The following is a 21,623-nucleotide window of genomic DNA, read 5'->3' on the forward strand; positions in this document are numbered from 1 at the left end:
AACAGCTGGGCTCCGGCATGATACTGTTTTAAGGATCACCACCGAGGTCTCTGTTTTCCATAGCTGCCAACGGTCACCAACAGCCAAGGTTTCTCTCAAGGAAGGGGAGAAAGAAATTATCTTCCCAAATTGCTCTCCAGTCGGTCATTTGACCCTGACACCCACCGATGACACTGAAGAACACCCCGTTGAAGCGGCTAAATGCCTCGTAATTTCCTGTCTTCTCTTCCCCCGGGCGGCCCCGGCGCACCGCCGCCGAGCGATCTTATCGCCGTGCGATCATTATTCACCGGTGACAACCAGAGATGCAGCGCTCCTAAGTGAGGGTGACAGATTTCAAACGCGGGGCTGCAGCGTATCCAGCCTCAGACATATTCTTCCTCAAACTTTGCCTAGCAAGCAAGTCAGCGGCTTAACCCTTTGCAGCTCCTTCTCTCGCCCGGAGACCGAGACCCCAGCAGCGGGGAGTGCTGGTTTGGGGGGAATGCAGGACAACGCGGCTACTTGGCTGGGGATTCTTTATTACGTGCCGTTTTCTATTCTTGGTTATTTTCACTTGAAACAGATGAGAACAGCCAACTCTAGGGAGCAGATGGAGGGCTGGATACTTTTCTGTGATTAGGAGCTGGAAAAATCCTCTTGGCAAAGTAGATCGCTGGGGACTCACCTGTGGTCCCCTTTGTCACCGAGTCTGCAAACTCATCTGCATGGCATGAATTCCTCTCATACACATATACAGAGCTTTTACACTTTCCTCAGCGTGGTGAGGTTAAAAGTACAACTCCAAAAGTGCCATTTCACTCAGATCTCCAGATTCAGCTCTTTTACAGGTTATTAACTACAACAAAGAAAGGAGCAAGTGAGAAAGAAACATATTTTCAGGAAAGAAAGAAAAAAAAAAAGAAAAGCCTTTTTCACACATGCACTTTGTAGTCAAAGGAAATATTTACCACCACCAAACTCTAGCATGTCAGAACACGCTTCCTCCTAAGCACAAGAAAGCCTTAAAACTAAGAGAAAAGCATGTGCAATTCAAAGATTAAATGAAGTGCTTGAAAGCCTTTCCAAGTGTGTACCACCAGCCCAGAGCCCGATGTCAAGACAACATCAAGACAACCGGGAAACAAGATTTAACAAACTCCATTGGTTGCCTCATATTCATTTAGATATATTTTCAGTACATTATGATGTTTCTGTCACCCTTTTCTGCCCCCACCCTCCCCCCCAAAAAAAAAAAAAAAAAAAAAAAAAAAAAAAGGAAAGAAAAGAAAAGAAAAGGGGGACACGACCTCTGACTGCAGCTGGTGTTCCGGGAGCTCCTTCCAGAGCCCCCGTGGTCATGCTGTAGGAAGGATGCAGAGGGTAGATGTGTATGAATGGGAATTTCACTGCTTTCTTCATTAAACGTATAAGATAAGGCTGGACAAAGGAGAAGAAGAATTCTACACTAAGCAAAAGGACAGAAAAAAAATTCTCCTCCCACCCACATTTCTAGGTTCCGATTTTAAGCACAAAAGGCAAATAAACCTCCTTTGAAGAACAACCCCCAGCCTCACTCAGAAAAAAACCCCAAAACTCCCCCAAAACTGACCCTTTAGGCATCACATATATCCTTGTCCAGTTTGTAACAGCGGGTGAAGTGAGTGGAGACCGTGAATAGCCCTGTCCGAGGGAGGTTTCGCAAGCAGGAGGAGAAGCGCTGCCGCAGGTGCGCAGCGGGAGCTCCGCGGGCGCGGAGCGGGGCCGCCTGCACGTCCCGCGGCGCGGCCAAGGTGGCAGCAGAGCACAGCGGTAGGAGGGATGCTCGGCGGCCACCGGGGGACACTTCCCCCCCTCGCTCCTTCCATCACGCTCTGTTTAAACTGCTGCACACCCCTTCCCTCTCTTCCCCCACTCAACGTAATCTCGGTAATAGTCTGATTACTTGGACTTTAAACAATTTTTCCCCTCACAATCACCACACTATAAATGTGTCAAGGATGTATTTATTTATTTATTTGCTAGCAAACCGCTTTGCACGGTTGGAAAGCTGTAAACTGAAAGGAGAATATAGAAATATATTCTCTTTAAATTATCTGTGATCATACAAGATGGCTAGCCTGGAGTGATGGTCCACTGATCCATAATACAACCTCACTTATTTTATAGAAAGTGTAAGATGGGGTAACATTAAGAAATATAAAAATGAAAGTGTCTTTTTAATATTTTTTTTCTTCCAGCTATAGTCTTAGATTGATTTCTGTGGCTTGCAAGAGAGAGGGTAAAAGAAAATGGAAACAATTTTGTAACTGCGAGGTTGGTCTAAATACTGAATAATCTCAATTTTTGTCAGTAATGTAAAATTTTACTTCAGGCCTTCATGCAGCTGACAGAAGGGAAAAAAATCACTAAGTATATTCTTCATCACATTTTGGAAAATCAGCTTATTAAAAAAGGTTTGGAGGTGGGAAAGGAAAGGAAAGGAAAGGAAAGGAAAGGAAAGGAAAGGAAAGGAAAGGAAAGGAAAGGAAAGGAAAGGAAAGGAACGGAAAGGAAAGGAAAGGAGACGGGGAAGGAAAGGAAAGGAAAGGAAAGGAAAGGAAAGGAAAGGAAAGGAAAGGAAAGGAAAGGAAAGGAAAGGAAAGGGAAAGGAAAGGAAAGGAAAGGAAAGGAAAGGAAAGGAAAGGAAAGGAAAGGAAAGGAAAGGAGATGGGAAAGGAAAGGAGATGGGAAAGGAAAGGAGATGGGAAAGGAAAGGAGATGGGAAAGGAAAGGAAAGGAAAGGAAAGGAAAGGAAAGGAAAGGAAAGGAAAGGAAAGGAAAGGAAAGGAAAGGAAAGGAAAGGAAAGGAAAGGAAAGGAAAGGAAAGGAAAGGAAAGGAAAGGAAAGGAAAGGAAAGGAAAGGAAAGGAAAGGAAAGGGAAGGGGAAGGAAAGAAAGAAAGGAAAGGCATGAAGAGAGAAGGAAAGGGGAAGAAAGGGAGAGGAAAGGGAAGGGAAGGGAAGGGAAGGGAAGGGAAGGGAAGGGAAGGGAAGGGAAGGGAAGGGAAGGGAAGGGCATTTAGAATAGCAGACAATGAGTTATTAATATATTGTTATATTTTATTGAATTCTAAACAAAATGAAGTTATAAATATGTTCCTTTCCACTCCAATAAAACAAATGAAGCACTTAACTAGAACTCCATTAGGCTGGGAAGCACACATACCCAATATGCCCTTTCCCTGAGCTCTCACCTCTATGGTGAGCTTAACATGAAATACCATACTCGTTCTGAAACAAAGTTTGGCAGAGTTTGTCATATGACTCAAATAGTAAACTTCTACCATTTTAGAGTTTTGGGATTGGATTATATTTCCAAATAAAATGAATTAGAAAACTTAGCTATGCCATTAGACTGCTCTTGTTTGTCATGTTTCTCATCAGTGCTTTCTTTCCTCCCCCTTTCCATTCAGCCCATTGTTACTTCCTTTTTTTATAGTTGTATATTCTGTTAGGTATCACCTTGTCATTGTATGCATAAGGCTTTGGGTTGCTGCACGTCGTAGCCTTAACCTAATAGAGGTTCTCTCTTCTTTACCCAAAGGGATTTTTGCATTTAGCATTTGACAGTTTTATGATAAACTATTTCTATGGGTTGCCTTTGGCATTCGGCCATCCTTCACTGCCTGATCCCAAAACACATGGAAATCTGTGAATCTTATAGATCTTTTTTGTTTTGTTTTGTTTGGGGTTTTTTTTGTTTGTTTTTTTGTTTTCAGAACTGAGGAGGAAGTTCCAAAGTTTCCTGTTTGGGACTACTTGCCAAGCTGATTTCCAATGAAACCAGGCTATAAGCTGCTTAAAATATTTTGATTTTTTTTCCCCTTTCCTTCCGAACACCTGAGAGATTCATGTTAAATTTTCTTAAAATTAAAACAGATCTACCCAGATGCCAGCCAATAGACATGCTGGAAATGGATAAATAGGTAAGACAGGAACACTGGACTGCAACACTTTTTTTATATTTCAAACAATAAAAAGTAAACTTTTCTGACCAAGTTTTTTGACCAAAATAAATTATGAAAAATTGCATTAGATATTATGCTATCTTATTTTAAGCAAAAAGTCTATAAGGAAGATAAGATTCTGTGTATATATTGATGTTTCTCACCTTAGTTTTCATGCTGACAACAGTTGCACAAATAGAGATCAATCCAATCAACAGTTAGTTGAACTTGATAAAATTAAGATAATTAAAGTGGTTAAATCATGACATAAGAATCCAGCAGTCATTAAATATTGTTATGCATTGTTTCTTTGTGGGTTTGTTTGGTTTTTCTTGTATAGACAATGCAAGGGAAAAGGGAATAATGAGAAAAATTAAAATCAACACATATATGAAAAAAAAATTATGATTGATCTAACTGCCTACCATGGCTAGAGTGGAAGCCATAAGTAAAACCTTCTAAATAACACACAAATAGCCAACATAATTTTTTTCTTTCACATTTTCTAAGCGTAATCATTAAGGTCCTTTCCATTGTCATAGCCAGCTTTTAAAATAAAGGCGTATCTTCCGTCTCTGGTTCTCTCACTGCACCTTTATGTTTCTGGAAAAAATAATCCACACCCTTCTATCAGACAAACTCTTGCTTCACTATATAGAGCTGAAACACCTCAGTGAAAGTCACACAGCATTCATTAAGTTGCCCCTTATGCATTCAATGCTCTTCTTTTTTTCTAAGTGGAGAAGCCTAGAAGGCAGACTATTAATCTACTGTAGAGAAAGCATCCCTTTCTGATTTCAAGGCTATCTACCCAGTCTCCCATGGGAGCTCAAGAGCTCACTCATTCTAATTTCCTACTGATTAAAAATCAGATTTATTTGTACTTTCTTATCCACAGGTTTGGCAAACTCAAATAATTCTTTCACTTTTGTCTCTGTCAAGTCCATTTCCGTAACTTTTTGTATTTTCAAGGGTATGGTTACAATTTTGACAGAGTGCCTCTAAATGATCAAAGAGGAGCAAATTTTCTTTCAGCTCGATAAACATGAATGAACATTAGAATTATGAGAAAATATAAAAGTTGGACAGGAGAACATTATTTTTAAAAAAATTAGCCTGGTCCAAATCTCTAAATATTATTTAAAGAGAGAACATTAAAAAATGATACAATTTATAATATAGACCCCAAGGCTCATGGCACAGCTTTAGCTTTATATTTTCTTGATTTCCATCCATGGCTTTACACAAGGTCAGCAAACTTTGTTCTACAGTATTTCAAAATACTTCAAGTTCTATCTGACAACTGTTAACCCTCTTTCAATTCCAGTATCAGTTAATTATGTGTAATAGGATACAAGGGAGAATGCAAATTTTCTATTGAAATGTATTGACTTTTGCCTTTTCTGGATTAATCCCTAGATTCTGATAAACTGGTAACATCATTTGGTAAAGCCTTTTCTAGTCTTTCTTGTTTATTTATTTTAAAACATATTGTTGTAAGAAGGATAGGTAAAAAGGAAAACTGGTTTCAATTACCTGAAGAAAAAGTTATAAAGATGTTACCCTGACCTTCAGGGTCAAGAAGGAGAGGCTACATGATTACACCTCCAAACTCAGAAATAAATGAGCAATAATCTTTGCATGCTGGTGCACCAAGAGGTCCCCTTCCCAGGGGCTATTACTAGAGGGCAGAAAAACATTTCACCATGGTACAGACCGATTACCTGAAAGGAAAGAAAAAAAAAGTCTAGGCAGATGGTATATGTTTTGAATCCTTATAAATTGGCACCAAGCTTTCAGGTCTTCAAGAGGATTTTGAGGCAGTGAAAATATCTTGTGAAACCATTTGTCTTGCTCTTTAGCAGTGCAAAGCACCCACATCACAGATTTGTGGACTGAGGGGGATAGGAAGGTTGTCACAGCAGTCAACAACTTCAACTCTTTCAAAACATAGGGCACCAGATTAATCTTGTTCAGACCTAAAACTTTTTCTTAGGATTTAGTAAAAGAGATTTTATGCCACTTCAATAATCTCTTTATGAACAGGAAGGCACTGCCTTTTAGACTTAAGGGAAATGTTGTCAGGAGGAACAAAGACCTCTGATTAGATCTACTGAACCAGTGAAAGGTGCCCATCCAGGTAACCGTGGCCAGAAAGAGAAGGGACGTGCATTTATGAGGGACATGTGCTATGTTGAAATAGAAATGCAGTGCTAAAAGTTATGAGGCTGCTTACTGATTGATGCCATGAAGAATAAGGTGCCTAGTGCCAGTAGATTTTTTTATATCATTCCCATAGTATAGCAGAACTGGGAAAGTCTAAATTTGTTTCACCAATGGGATGCTGAAGGAACCTTCTGGTGAGAAAACTCATCTGCCAAATTGCACCAGGATTGCAAATTTAGGGTGAACTTAATTCAGCTGGGAGTCATTGTTAGGAAATTCCATTCCTCTTGTGGAATTCTTGCTTTCCATTCAGCAGACTTTGCAATTCTCAAGACCTTGAACAATGCCTGAGGAAAGACCAATTTTGCCTTTTATATATACTGTATACAATTCAGCTTCTGAGGGAGCACTGACCAGCTATATGCAAAGATAACAGCACATGGGAAAGTCTTTTCTGGATCATATACAGACATATATATATATAATTGTCTTGCAGAATTAATAATTAAGTAATTGAGGTTTGCTTCTTCTTTGCTTTTAACTCAAGCAGACCCTTCCTCAGTTCATGATGAATTTTCTATTCAGTTAATTCTGCTTACTTGGTGGTGACAAATTGCACTGGAAATCTACCATGAGCTTATTTAGTTAAACACACCACACTGAAAATGTCCTAGGTGGAGTAGTTTTGAAGAAGAGCCAGGAATATACCCCCAGGATAAATGGAACTTTTTACTTGCATCATAAAATGATCCTCCTTTCTGTGCCTCAGGCAGAAAGAATGCTAAGAAGTTAAGCTATTCTGTTTGCTCGGGTTAGAGAAGACAGTGCCATCCTCCCTGAAGAGAATGAAGCAGCTTGAGTGTGTAATCATTTATTGGTGAATTTTACTAAGTCCAAATAATGAGTTGGAGAGAGGAGAGTTTTCAGGTTTTGGCTCATTCATTTTCATTTTGAAGCATATGCATATTCGTCAGCTTTTGTTCATCACAGAGACAGATTTCTGCATGCTCAGAGAAGCTGGGGCTTCACTATAGGAACATCTTTGGAATTTGTTTCCTGCATTTGTCAAACACAATTTTTATCAACCACTATTGAACAAAATAGGCTAACTATACACTTTTGTTGTCATTGTCCTTGGATTTCTCTGGTTTCAAAGGTCATTGTTGGCTATTGAACACTCCTATGGCCAGTCTTAGCATTCTTACAATTTTCAGCTTATTGCTGGACTTGTTGTTGGGAGCAGCAAGAAAAAGGGAGGATGAGCTGGAAGTCAAGGGTGATCCCAGAAAAAGGCAGTGCCCTCGGCCAGTCCTGCAGATGGGAGGCAGGGTGGACAAAAAAGGGGGCTTGGTTCATTAATATTCCCAGACATGCCAGGATGGAGAGTCAGGCTCAGGGTTCACAGAGGACTGGAGACAAGGCTGGAAAGAAGGCTATCATGCCTGTCCAATGCCCATCCAGAAGACAGGACTGGAGACCTGCACACCTCCAGCAAGTGAGTGCCTCTGGTGCCACCCCCAAGGTGACACAAAGCCCCTGCACCAGAGCAGAGTTGGAGAGAAGGAGTGCGGAGGGGGGGCTGCCAGGGAAGGATGGACTGCATCAAGGCCCATGGATTCCCCCAGGACTCTGGTTTTATGACACTAGTCACCAGTAACTGCACACCTGACTTACTAAAAACGTGTAATACTTGCTGAATACATAACATCAGCTCTCTGAAGGGCCATTTCATAAACTCACAAACAAGCTCCAGCTCTTTCCTCCGACAATAGTTCGTTTTACCAATCCATACTATCCATACTGCATAGCCTATTGCATTACATATTTGAAAGACAGAATTTTTCATCTATATATGTGTTAAGCTCTTTTCAGATGCTATCAGTGCTTCTCTTTCCTTAGTCGTTTCACTGTTGTGTATGAGATTGGACCATTTGAACAATTACCATTACCATTTTGAACAATTGTCTTATAATTTTTCTTATAGTTGATGATAATTTGACAGAGATAATTTCTAGAGTAAGGCTATTGCTTGAGACATGCAGACTTTTGCAGTCATCGAAACTGAGGAAGTTTAAGCAATTACTGACCAAAGCTTTTTGCTGTGCTTCTGCAGGTACATTTTCTGCAGCAGTTATTACTGAGATATATTCTTGAACCTCTGCGGATGACAGCAAAATATGTACTAGCACTGACCAGGGTCAATTTCCAGCTTCCTTTTTTTTTCTAGCCTGTAAACTGGTAACTGTCATTGGTTGCTGCCAGTCTAAAAAAGCTCCTCCTGTTAAGGGAAAATGAGGAAAGGGATGGGTGGACAACTGGGGGAGGTAATAACTTTAACCAGTGCTGCTTGATCCCCCACTGCAAATGAGTCAATAGTCACAGCTCTAATTTAAAGTTAAAAAAAAAAAGTCTCTAACTTTCAAGAATGCAAATTCTCAAACTAGAAAAAAGTCAAAAAACCTAAAGAAACCCATTAAAGAACCAATACAAAGTAAGCGAACAAGATAATTATTGGAAGAAAGGAACTCCTAGTGAATATTGGGTTAGACTGCCACATCATGTCATAGATTGATGTAATGATTTCCATTAGAAATGCAGGTTTTGAATCTCATGGTTTTCAATTTTGTGACTAAGAGAAGATTGGAGTTAACAGTTCCGGTTTTATTTCACTTTTTGTTACTGTTAAGATTGCATTTATTGGATTGTTTGTTTTAATTTCCCCTCCTTTTTTTTTAAATATGTTTTAAACTGTCCAGAAATGCTGAATAATATTTGTGCCATGTGATACCTGAGCTAAGGAGCGTGTTGCATTCAGTACCTGTGAACTCTTCATTGCCTGTAGCCTCAGTGCATTGTCTACTGGAGCTTACCTTATCCTCTGATAGAATTGTTTGACTTATCTATGCTTATTTCAGGTTTGCAGGTGATGGTATTAAATTCATCATTTCCTAGGAAATTTGTTCTTGGAGGCACGTGAGTAGATCCTTTGGGAATATCTCCTCTGTTGTGGTGTAGTGGTTGTACTAAAAGAGAGACCATTAAATTGCTTTCTATGTATTTGGTTACTACCACAAATCTGGAATTCTATACTTGGATATAAATGGACAAAAATGTCTCCTGCTTTTGCAGGGCAACCTCTATTGAGTCAGCTGAGTCAGATCACACTGACTGCACAACTTTTGATGCAATGAATCAGAGAATTGGTATAGCTGTGCCAACACCCTGTTACTTCTGGCCATGTCATGTTGTTTGACACTTTAGAGAAATGTGCAAAAAGATCCATAAACCACCTGGCCAGTTGTTCAAGTTACATATCTTGATTAAAAAAGTCATGGATGAAGAAGCAGAAGTCAGGGAAACTGATGATCTTTTTCTAGTCCAGTGCTCAGTTAGACACCTTGTATTTAACAGAACATGAAGAAGCTCCCTTTTGTTTCTCTGTTTCTTTTCTAAATGATCATATTTTATGAAGCATGTGCGTACTAATCCACAGACATAGACAATTGGACTATTAAGATTCATTAAATTCATTGATTTGTCTTTTTCTTTCTGTTTCTTATCAGTCATTAATGATGCACAATGACTTGTCTCCCATTTTATTCATGTTTTCATCTATATTCCTCATATTTTATCTTGAACAAAGAGTAGTCTTGTGTCACGAAAGCTCATCAAAGTCATAATTGCACTTCATTTATCTGCATTGAACTGTCTGTCATCCGTTAGCATTTTGAACGCTCTATACATCTTTCTGCACTTGTCTGCATTCTTCCTCATTTATGTCTCCTGGACCATCCGTTACTTCTTGCTAGCTGCTTTTTGCTTTTAATTTGTTTTAATTACCGGGTGTGTTTGTAACCTTCTAGCAGTTTCAATGCAGAAATATTGGTAAAGCTTTTTTTCCCACATGTACCAACAGTTTATACTCAACACTACTATTTATCTAAAAAATGAATGTGCCAGCAAGGCAGAATAAATCTCAGTATTGAGGATCTGTTATACACCACAACAGCCTATACACATTTTCCTAATCTACCTTTTATGCTCTGGACATTATCTTTGACATAAACTAAAACTCAAAAGCACTCCAAATTCTTTATTGTAAGTAATTTCTGTAAAATTGTCAACTGATAATTATTAGACTGGTGGCCAGAAGGGGATAAGGACTGTTACTGATGATTTTCATTCCTTCTTGGTTTTATCATGCATCATGTTTTACTTTTAGTTAATGAAAATATTGCCTTATTTTTTTCTTATTATACAACTGCTTATGCTTGTCTTTTTCCTCCTAGGTACCTGTCTCATCATCTTTACTACATCTTATTTTAAAAGACCCGGCAAAACTGGGTTACAGAGGGTGCCTTACAAATTAGATAAAAAAAATTTTAAGAGGGCTGCTTTGGAAGAAGTAAATGTGGAAACATTAATTTTAGGCTGTACAGATACTGTGTTCCTTATCTGTAAAATGGGACAAATGAGCATCCTTTCCTTCACTAGGAAATCCTTCTTATGTGTAGGTGAAGGTTATCAGGCAGAAGGTTACTGTAGAAGGATAAAATAGCATATACCTTATGTTTCAGATTGTTAACTGATATACATTGGTATAATGGAATTAATGAAACTGTGGTGGTTTATATGAAAGGAAAACAAATGTGGATGGGTTTGTTTATTTGTTTTTGCATTTAGCAGAGCGTCAGGCAGATTAACAGTGGTATCATTACCTCACGTAGGTGAGTTTCAGAGGCCTAGGAACTTTATTTACTTGAGCTCAGGTGAACAAAACACTATTAAGTGTTTGGTAATTCTCTAGACTAGAAAAAATATCAGGTCACAAGAAATCTGCTGAAACTCAGTTTACGTTAATATCTCTCTGTAATTAGTTTTTCTACTTTCACTAAAATTGAAATTCTTGATAGCGTATAAAAAGTATTAAATAGCACTAAAAAGAGCAGAAGCCAGGTCAAAAGGAACAAATACTTCACCAGTCTTATCTTTTCATATGTTGTTTTAATTTCAATTAATTTTTTAAATACTAGAAATACTTTATATCTTTATACACACTGTATTATAAAATTAAACAAATCAATCTTTAGCAGGTGTTATATTTTTAAAGTAGCAATGGAATCATCTAAGGGGTCTATGAAGCATTGCTAGAGTATGCCTAATTTGATTTTCAAATGTTTTTATTAAGCTAATAAGTTTTAACTGAGAAAGAACATATAGCTTGGAAACATAACCAGGTAATACATCATGATGGCTAATTATCTTCAATGCCAATTATACATTTGAGTTTGTCTATCTTGAATTTTCAGCTATTGTATCCTACTACAGACTATGACGTAGGAAACTTCTCATCACACACAAAATGGATTTGTCTCCGTAACTTCCTTAAGTAACAAATTCTTTTTTTCTCTTTTCCACTCTTTTGTTGGTTACCAGTTCCTTGTCAACTACAGCATCACACACCCACACATCTCAGCTGCCACTCTCTCATTTTCCATCCAAAACAGCAGAATACATCACCTGTTATCAATGCTGCCACTCATTCTCAAGAAACAATCAAGAAATAGGTACTTATCCAAGGCTCCTGGCAGCCACCCATGTTTCTAGTTTATTTCCTGATCTTCATCAACATAGAGTATAACATGGCTCTGGAAAAACTTCTAAACTTCAACTAGAAACAGTTAGTAACACAATGTGAACAGAACAAGTTTTGTAGTTTTTTTCACCAGCCCGGGAAGCTGATGAAAAACTAAATTCCAACTGCAGCAGCTAGAAGGAACTCCATTTTTCTGGCCCTCAGGGCCACAGATGAGACTTTATCTCTGGCTTCCCATGTTCTCTGCTTTTCTGGTGTTCTATGGAATATTCTGTCATTTTTTTGTTCAGCTTGCCTTTTCCTCCTGCCATATAATTGGTCCTGCTAAATGCGATAGCACACTCAGGCCTACTGACTGTCTCTTCTTTGTTGCTATTTAATCCCCTTTGCTACCTTACACCTCCTTTCTGCCAATAGATTGGCTGCGCCACTGCTGCCACTTGTGTCATTGAGGTTGTTGTTTTATACATCTATGCTGAAGTATGCTGTGGATTAACTATTTCTTAGCATTACTTCGTAGCTTTGACTTATTTATTGCTTCAAAGGACATAACTCTTCTCATGTTGCCTGCTTTTTCTCTTCTTGTACTCCTCTTCCCTCCTTCTTTCCCCAACCCTTTCATTTCTTAACCTCCTTTTATCTTAGCACAGAATCTCAAGCCCTAAATCACAAAGTGCAATGTAATAAGCACAAGTGGCTGTGCTGTTATAACTTACAAAAGAAAATGAAAAAGGGTCAGGGAAAATGCCCCCATTAATCTCTGCTCTTGCAATTTATACAGTTGTTTCTGCCCCTGCAGGACAGATAGCAAAAGATGCCAACTTTCAACTTCATCCCAACCTGCTTATAGGCAAAGACAATATGAAGTGGAAGATGAAATGGCCATACCCCACAGACATCACCTAGAAATGACATATTCATGCTTTATTTTTGTCTTCCCTTTTTCCTCCCCACAAGCTGTATCTCGTAAAATTTTGTCCTCCTGTGTTATCACCAGCGGTTTTTTTCATACCTAAACACAGCACGTGGTATACCAGGGACAACTGCAGTCTTCATTCTCAGGTCTGCTTAGTACTGGCAGGTGAAAGCAAAAACCCTGTTCCAGTTTGAATATCTGACAGCATCATTTAGAGCTACTGTCGGCTCTAAATTATTATTGCTAATGGTTATTGCTACTGCCTTTCCACCTAACAGCAACTGCTCAGATTCAGTGGTTTCTGGCTTTCCTACTCCTGCCACAAAACTGCCAGGGAAGTTCACGAGAGTAACAGGTCTGAGAGAGCTGTAAGCTAAGGAGGTATAGGGGCAGAGGGTGACTGGCTATATTTGGGACCTTGTGGCACAATTCCTGATTGAGAAGAGGGTCTACTGTTCTGTGTAGTGGCCACCGAAAGTCTTCTTCATGAGTCAAATTGAGGTGAAAGAATTTTTAACTGGAATGGGTCCAGCAGTGTTTTATGCCACATATCCCAAGTCCTTCCCTATCTTTTGATAAACAATAGGTTTCTGCTGTTTCTGAAACTCAGTAGCTACATTCTGGTCATCCTCCAGAGCACAAAAACATTTTGGGAAAAAAGAAGGCTGTGACTAGTTTTACATTTTGGGAATGCAGTGGCCGTGTTTTGATCATGTGTTGAGGAAGGATTATGACGGCCCTCCAAAATTAATCGACTCCCACTGCTTTCAACCAAATAATTAATCTGTCTTATATTGTATTTTCTACATGTCTGTGACCTCTCACTTGTCATTGGCTCTTCCTTCCAGAGTGAAAGAGTGACAAGATGGCTCATAGCATCATACATGATTTGAAAGATATTTACAAAAAGAACTCCCTAAAGAAAAAGATAGGAGGAACACTATAATTTACACTATTTGTGCAGCCTTCAGTGGAAGTGTGAGAAGAAGGCTGAAGGGAAAATAAAAGTTATGAAAACTGAAAATATGAGGTAGGGATGAAGGAAAGTTTGGGAGCAGTGGGTTTCTGAATGCTCTTTCCTATTAATTTAGATTCAGTGTATTGTTAACCAGCAGCCTGCCATTTTATTTTTTTTGTTTTCACTTGGATGTATTTCTCAAACCATGAAAATTTAGGGCAAACCACTTTTCAGTGTTAAACGTAAATTAAGATTTTTCCTTTATTACCTTTTCCAATGCAGTATTTTGTGAAAATAATTTTTCTCTAGTTCTTTCTAACATAGGCAGAGATCTATATATACAGAGATGTATATAACAGTGTATAGTGTACAAATGCAATGTATACACAAATAAATATATTTACATAGCCAGGGATCTGCCTGTACTGATACAGTCTTTAAGCCAAATTCAACATTTATACAACTTGTCTCTCTGTATTATCCTAGTGTGTTTGGATTAAACAAGTCTGCAGCTTTCTAATTGTCATGGTTTAACCCCAGCTGCCAACTAAGCGAAACTGGCACACTAATAAAAGAGCTAACTCTTCCTTCCAACTCTGCACAGACCGTACATCTGGGAGATGATTTTGGAAGTGTGAAGAAGTCAAAACATCACTTCCTGGCACCTGTTCTACTCCAGATGAACATGTCAGCACGCTCTTTTTGATTGCTTACCTGGTGCTAGTTCTCTGTGAAGGGTTCCCATCACCACAGGACTGATTCCCACTCAGGTTAGTGGAAATTGTCAAATTGTATGTCAGCCTTTTACAAACCCCAAATCCAGCTGGGCAATAATGAAGGAGAAATGCCCTTTTTAAGCCAGTGTGAATCACAGAGCATATACTCCACATCACATCTTGTTCAGTGGCTAATCACTGTATGCTGGGTGGGGAAGGAGTCTTCTGGTATTATCAGGACAGAAATTCTTCCTCTCCTGTCTTCTCAGGAGAGTATGATTAGCTGAAGCCAAATCTTCATGGACTCCAGGTTTTCAAAAGAATCCATACAAATCACAAGTCATCATGGCTGGAAGCAGGTGTCTTGCTGTGTTGAAACCTCAAAAACTTTGTTTTCTTACAGGGTCTGAACTCGCGAGTCATAAAAATGACATCAGTCTGACTGCCTGCTTGCTTTTGCCATGTTTTGCTTCTAACTTAAGAGCAGTAGTTATTTTCAGAACAACTGATCATAACATCTCTTAAAAGTTGGAAAAGCCTCACAACTGATGTTGCAAAGGTTTGATGTTTTCTCAGGAATGGTCCTTCACCCTTCTGTTCTGGATTTCCATAAAGGAATCAGTTGTTCTCACTGATGTAGTCCTTAGTTTCAGTTATACCTGTTGCAAAGTAGATGGCAGATGCTCTGCATCCTCCACATCTCACTAAAGGGTTTACATTGATAGCAACTGTATTAGTTTTAAGATCTCATAAAAACAGGCAGATGAGTTTTGGCACTGGTAAGAGAAAAGTTGAATTATGAGCAAGTTGCTGTAGGAATCTCAGCAGATCCAGTGATTAATTGTGTGCCTGCTGGAATTTCTGGGGTTTTGTAGCAATATCCAGGTTTACCATTGCTTTTCATAGGTATGATGGACTCGTAGCTGAAAAGTAAACAGAATTCAAAAAACTGTTAAATATATAATGAAGAAATAGAAGATAAATAATTATGTGACTGGATATATATTTACACAATGTAGAATAATGGTTCCAGAGAAAGTTTTCTGGCCTATTGGGTGAATAAAATGCATTTCTTAAAGGATTCCAATAATACTTTCATAGTTTTAAGGGGTAAACGGGCTAATTACTATTAAGGACATTTAAATGAGTTTCTTGTGTATATTTATGTGTGAGACCATGCTGCTAGATATGAATTTTCAGCAATTACTGCAATTACTACCTTACCTCTTAAATAGTGTCCCCTTTAATTCTAATGGAAAAGAAACAGGCTGAAGAGTCCTAAATAAGGCTTTAATTTAATTTGCTTACTTATCTAAACAAAATTTTAAAATAACTCACACTTAAAATGCAACAAAACCAGAGAGAAAGAGATATTTTTATTATGAATTCACTGAACCAGATCTCTTGAGACCAGAGATCACAAATATTTGTGAAATATGTTTCTGATGGACAGACATATTAAGAAGTGTATGGCCAATATGTACAGATTGGCTGGCACAAATACCTTTGACATGGTCATTCCAAAATGTGCTGTGACTGGAGTAGTTTGTTTTCCTTGGTGGCAAATAAGCATGAAAAAGAAGATTTTATTCAGAATGGTGTGTATCAACTCTAGTAGTATCTTGTGCAAGTGCTAGAGAGAGATATGGGCATTCAGAACAAAATCCTCAACAAGAAAACTTGACACCTAGAATATCTCTTCCAGGGTTTTTCTTCTAACTGTTACTACAGTACTTCCTTACTCTAGTTCAACACATTGCTGAAATTAGGGTCAACTCATTGTCAGATGAAATTTATTCTGTCAGAACTTGAAAACTTCCAAGGATGCAGACTGTACTCTTGGCAATCTATTTAATCTTGACTTCTTTCACTGGGAAAAAGTTTTTCCCTGTATTATGAGAAGTCAAGGCGGTCGGGTGAAGCCCGTGGTGACTGGAAAAAGAGAACCATCACTATAATTTTTAATAAAATGTAGAAGGGAAGACCCAGGGAACTACAAACTGGTGAGCCTCACCTCTGTGCCTGGAAGGCTGGTGATGAGTCATGTCCGTCAGGGCTCCTCTTTCGATCAGTGCTCTGGAATATCTTTATGAATGGCACAGACAGTGAGATTGAGAGCACCCTCAGCAAGTTTCAAGATGACAAGAGGGTGAGTGGTGTGGGTGACAGAACAGAAGGATGGAAAGCCATCCACAGGGATCTGGACAAAACTTGAGATGTGGGACTGCAAGAACATATTGGGGTTCAACAAGTTCAAATGCAGGGTGCTGCACCCAAGTCGGGGCAATCCCAGACACGAGCACAGACTGGGAGAAGTAGTTATGGAGAGCAGCCTGAGGAGAAGGACTTGGGGTTTCTGGTGAATATGAGCCCACAGTGTGCACTCACAGCCCCAAAAGGCAAACATATCCTGGGCTGCATCAAAATAGGAGTGGCTAGCATGTTGAAGGAGGTAATTCTTTTCCTCTGCTCTCACGAGATCCCACCTGTGGTGCTGCATCCATCTCTAGGGTCCTCAGCACAGAAAAGACATGGACCTGCTAGAGCAGGTCCAGACGAGTGCCACAGAGTTGGTCAGAGGGATGGAGCATCCCTCCTATGAAGACAGGCTGAGACAGCTGGGGTGGTCCTCCCTGGAGAAAAGAAGGTTCTGGGGAGAATGTGATGTGGCCTATAGGTACTTAAAGAGTGCTTATAAAATAGAGGGGATAGTAATAGGACAAGGGGAAATGGTTTTAAACAAAGAGAAGATAGATTTAGGTTAGATGTTTAGAAGAAATTCTTTACCATGAGGATGGTGAGGTACTGGAGCAGGCTGTGTTGAGAAGTGGATGCCCCATACCTGGCAGTGTTCAAGGACAGATTGGACGAGGCCCTGTGCAACCTGATACAGTGGGTGGCTTCCCTGCTCACATCAGCAGGGCTTGGAACTAGATTATATTCAGGGTCTCTTCCAAACCAAGCCACTCTGTGATTTGATGACTCTATGATGCTCTTTATCAATGTCTTTACTGGATGGAGTTGGCTAAAACTGGACAAAGTAGCTTTATAGTGTTCCAAAGAGTGGCATGTAAATGGGAATGAGAAATTGTCTTGATTCCTTGAATGTGCCCTCCTCTTGTTCCTACAGCTCAGAATGCAGTTAGCCTTTTCCGTTGCAGGTATGCACGGATGGCTCATGCTCAGCTTTTTAGCTACTGCAAACTCTGAAATTTTCCTGCAGAACTGCCTGGAACCAACCCATCCCAGCCTGTAACACTGCAAGAGGCTCTGCTTCCCATGTACAGGCCTTTACATTTGTCTTTGCTGAATTGGATAAGGTTCCTGTTGGCCCCATTCCTTCAGCAGTCTGGGTCCCTCCACCCTCAACTGTATTGACTGTTCCTCCCCTCCTTGTTGTCACCTGCAAACTTGAAGAAAGGGCCTCATCACCTCCTTCAGGTTATTGTTAGAGGCACTGAACAAGACAGATATGTAATGCAACATTAGTGTTTAAAGAATTCAAGTAGCTCTTTGTGTCTTTCTGGTTCTGACACTCAAAAGTCTCCCTCCTAACTGTTCTTAACTCTGACCAGCTGAACCAGGGGCAAATTGCTGGCCTCTACACCAAAAAATGTCTTTTATTTCACTGAAAATGTTGTCTGAATGAAGACCAAAAGATTGTGTCATTCATAATACTGGGCATTCTTTCAACAAAGGGATTTCAAGAAAATCTCTGGTTCAGCAAACGCATAAAAGAGAGTCTTTTGATTTTCATAGCTGTACAGCACAGTACTAGCAGGGTAAGCTTGGTGTATAATTATCATTTCTGAGAATGAATTGAAATAAAAGATCTTTGTGATGAAATATGTGTTCTAAAATGTGAGTGCTATATTCTATGGATTGTCATTACTTTGAAGTCTTAAAATAAATAAATGTTTCCAGAAGCAAACAGGCTATTTAGATGCCAAATTCTTTTGTTTTTATAAGTGTCCCTTTGAATGCATAGAATCCAGCATTTAGCACTTGGCATCTAATTAACTTGTTATCAGGGAGGAAGTCACGGAGCAATGCCATTCCCCATTCTCATAAGTACCAGAATCTGTTTTTAAACTGTGGAGGAAGAGCACTAATAATAACAGCTTTCGCTGCTTAACTACTGTTTCCCTTCCAGCTCCATACCATACCTTAAAAGAAACCCTCCCCCTAACTCAGGGGAAAAAAAAAGGCAACAAAAAACAAATCTAAAAAAACCCCTCCTTAGCAAGATATAACCCTCAGGATTTTTCCCATTATTAAAGTGTATTGTTCTTTTATTCTGCTTTCAGAAACCTTGTTCTTAGTACATTTTTAAGCTAATGGAGATGAGATTCTGGGGAAGATGAACCAGGGAGTTTGTGTATTTTCTATAACTAGACTTCCAGGAGACCAATTAATTTTAGCTGGAATGATGGAGGGACAGTTCTGTTATTCACCTTTTCAAAGTGCAGAACAGGCTTTGCTTGTATTGAGTAGGCTCATCAAATTTACATCACCATTTAATTAAATGTTTGTAGCAATAATTGACCTCAGGAGTAAGTAATTTGGTAATAAATAGATTCCACTGTTTCTAAATACTATTTTACTGACTCTGAGATGCTATTCATAGGCTCATAGCTTTGCCTCAAATCTCATTAGCAATTTACTTAAGTGAATATTCCATTGTAGAATTGACAGTGAATCAGAATGAAGTTTGACAGAGATTTCAGAGCATGGTCCAAAAGAAAAAATAACATGCCTTTCTCTGAAACTTTTCAGGGACAGCTCAAAACTGAGATATGAAAAAAAAATAAAAAGAAAAACAAGCCAAACCCTGATTTATTTAGTGTCTTCATGTTTTTCTATTTTTTTTTTTACCTGCTTAAATAATTGCTTGAAGAATTTGGAGCATATCTCAGTTTGAGTTCAATAGTGTTAAAAATAAAAATGCAGGACCTTTTTATTAGTTTTGATGAAATACAGTGATAACCTCGAGAAACCAAAATGGACACACATTTCACATCCTCCCTCTTCCAAACTATCGATTTATTACTCTGCTTTTGTTTAAAACCTATGAGCTAGGTTCAGAGGTGATGCATAAAATGTGTAATTTAGAGTCCTTTATGCTCAGTTAGACACCTTAAGACCTACTTACACTCACTTACTAGAGTATAAGTCAGTGAAATGGAGTGTAAATTGATGTGATTTACGTGTGGAGGAGCTGGCAGAGTGAGAAGGTATTAGCTATAGGAGGGAATAGACTTTATGTGAGTACTTTCTAATGCTCAGCTGGTTTTCTTGCTACTCCTCTATATCCCTGAATAAAGATGTCTACTTTTGACTGCTTAAGCTCCTGTGCATTCAGTGAGAATTTCTGGGACAAAGGCACTGATTAAATATAAGAAGCCTGATAAAAGTTGTGTGCTGAGGAGTGAGTATGGGGTTTATGAATAAGCAACTAGAGGCTATGCTTCCCATTCCTCTTTGCAGTTAGGTGTAAACCCAGCAGTTCTGTAGTTACTTGTAATGACTCTTCTCATCTATGGTTCTTGCTCTGCTTTCGATCAGGAAGATTTTTACATCCAGTGCACACTGCATGTTTTGCCCTGATGCCTTGTTTGACAAGCTGGCAGGTAAGAGGAAAGCTCCACCATATTTTCTGTGGGATAAGAACATGCACCTGGCAGTTACCACGTTGCTGTAATTTCACACTCATACCCTGCGGTAAGCTGCTCTTTTGCCAAGTGAGCTACGTAAAACCTTGTCAGCTTCCAGAATTGTACCACTTGAAACATGTCAGTTGAAACACTACCAGTACAGAGGCAATTCCTGCAGGATAAAGAACCATAAATCTATTAATCTCAGTTTCTACTGCCTTAAAAAATCTTCTGATAGTAAACCAATTTAATAATTAAAAAACCTCCCAAAACCTGACCAAAATACTTAGCCCTAGATCATAGTTATAACATAAGCAAGACTCAAGTTTCAAGTTAATCTGAAGTACAAAGAAAATAGGGGGATAAAGCATAAAGAACAAAGGAAGAAGAGTAATGGAGATATGAGCTATCCTAGTAAAGATCCTGGGAAGACTTTGGTCTCGTCTCCTCTGGAAAGTTTTGGAGCATATATACGTAAAATGTGAAAAAAAACCATAACAAAAATATGTATCCAGCTTTTGTTTTGCTGGCAAAACCAGATGCAATTGTTCTGGCCAAAAAATATTTCAGCAAGTGTTCTTCATTTTGCACAAAGATCTAACACTGTCTTTTCTTTTTTTCTTTTTTAATTTATCTTCTGTTTTGTTTTGGTTTTGTTTTTGTTTTTCTTTAATTCTACATTTTGATAGAAAGCCTTTATCAAATCATTATTGTGATGTAGTTATATATTTTATTACACAAGATGATAAAGGTATTCATATGGGTATGAGCTATATGTAAGCTTTTTGCTAAGTATATTAGTATTATATATTGGTAAAGTTAAATCTTATAGACAGAAAAAATTAAGCCATTATATGAACTATAACTTTTACGTACAATATATTTTTTTAAAATTCTATTTTGTTTTTCCCCCAGCTAAACTGTAAATAGGCAGCTAACCACAGTAAGTAAACCTACTCTAGGATTTAACTGCTATTTCAGTTTGCATTCAAATCTCAATTTATACTAAGAAGATTCTGCAGTGCTGCCAAAAGCTTTTTTGGTGCAGGAATGAATCCAGCTAATGCTTGCTGAAACTGTAGTCAAGACAAAGAAAGTAATTTTTTTGTTACACATTAGAATGATCACATGTTCCAATATAAATTCAACTCACTTTCTATACAACTATCTTAATCTTGATTAGAATTATAATTTTCATCCTTTTTTTTCACTTGTTTCTAAATGAAATCTTGCAATCTACCTTGAATTTACACATGTGCATTTCCCAGATAGTAATATTCATTCTAAAATGATGAACATTAATGTTACCCAACTCATCTATTAAGTCCTTCTTTAAATAATAAAGACATGAAGCCATCAAAACTTTTGCCCAATTGGCGGCTACAGTTACGGTCCATTTTCATCTCATTGTTACATCGTATCCCACAAATAAACAAATATTTACCTCATTAATAATTAAAGAAGTATCCTATATGTTTCTATTTCAAAATAGTTAACATTATATCTTAAAACAATTGTTTTAAAAGAAGTAAACATAATTGAAACTAAATATGACACCAAGTCTGATTTTATAAATAAAAAGAAGAGTTTGGGAGATCATGTAACTTAAGAGAAAATAAGGGTTTATCACATTGCTCTTTGTTAAAAAAGA

General features: G+C 38.4%; 1 long non-coding RNA gene across 3 annotated transcripts in view; it reads left to right on the forward strand.

Moving 5' to 3' along the window:
* Positions 1 to 3,038: 3,038 nt before the first annotated feature.
* Positions 3,039 to 21,623, forward strand: part of LOC104685736 — a 34,068-nt gene continuing 15,483 nt past the window's right edge. The window contains exons 1-2 of one of the 3 annotated variants that reach the window (XR_002043802.3): positions 3,039 to 13,674; positions 14,207 to 14,372. This is a non-coding gene — a long non-coding RNA (uncharacterized LOC104685736). Of the gene's footprint in view, positions 14,373 to 21,623 lie in introns of all 3 variants that reach the window. The other 2 variants (XR_002043801.3, XR_002043800.3) reach the window with 2 other exon arrangements.

Source organism: Corvus cornix, chromosome 5, assembly GCF_000738735.6.
Source record: "Corvus cornix cornix isolate S_Up_H32 chromosome 5, ASM73873v5, whole genome shotgun sequence".
Classification (NCBI taxonomy): Eukaryota; Metazoa; Chordata; class Aves; order Passeriformes; family Corvidae; genus Corvus; species Corvus cornix.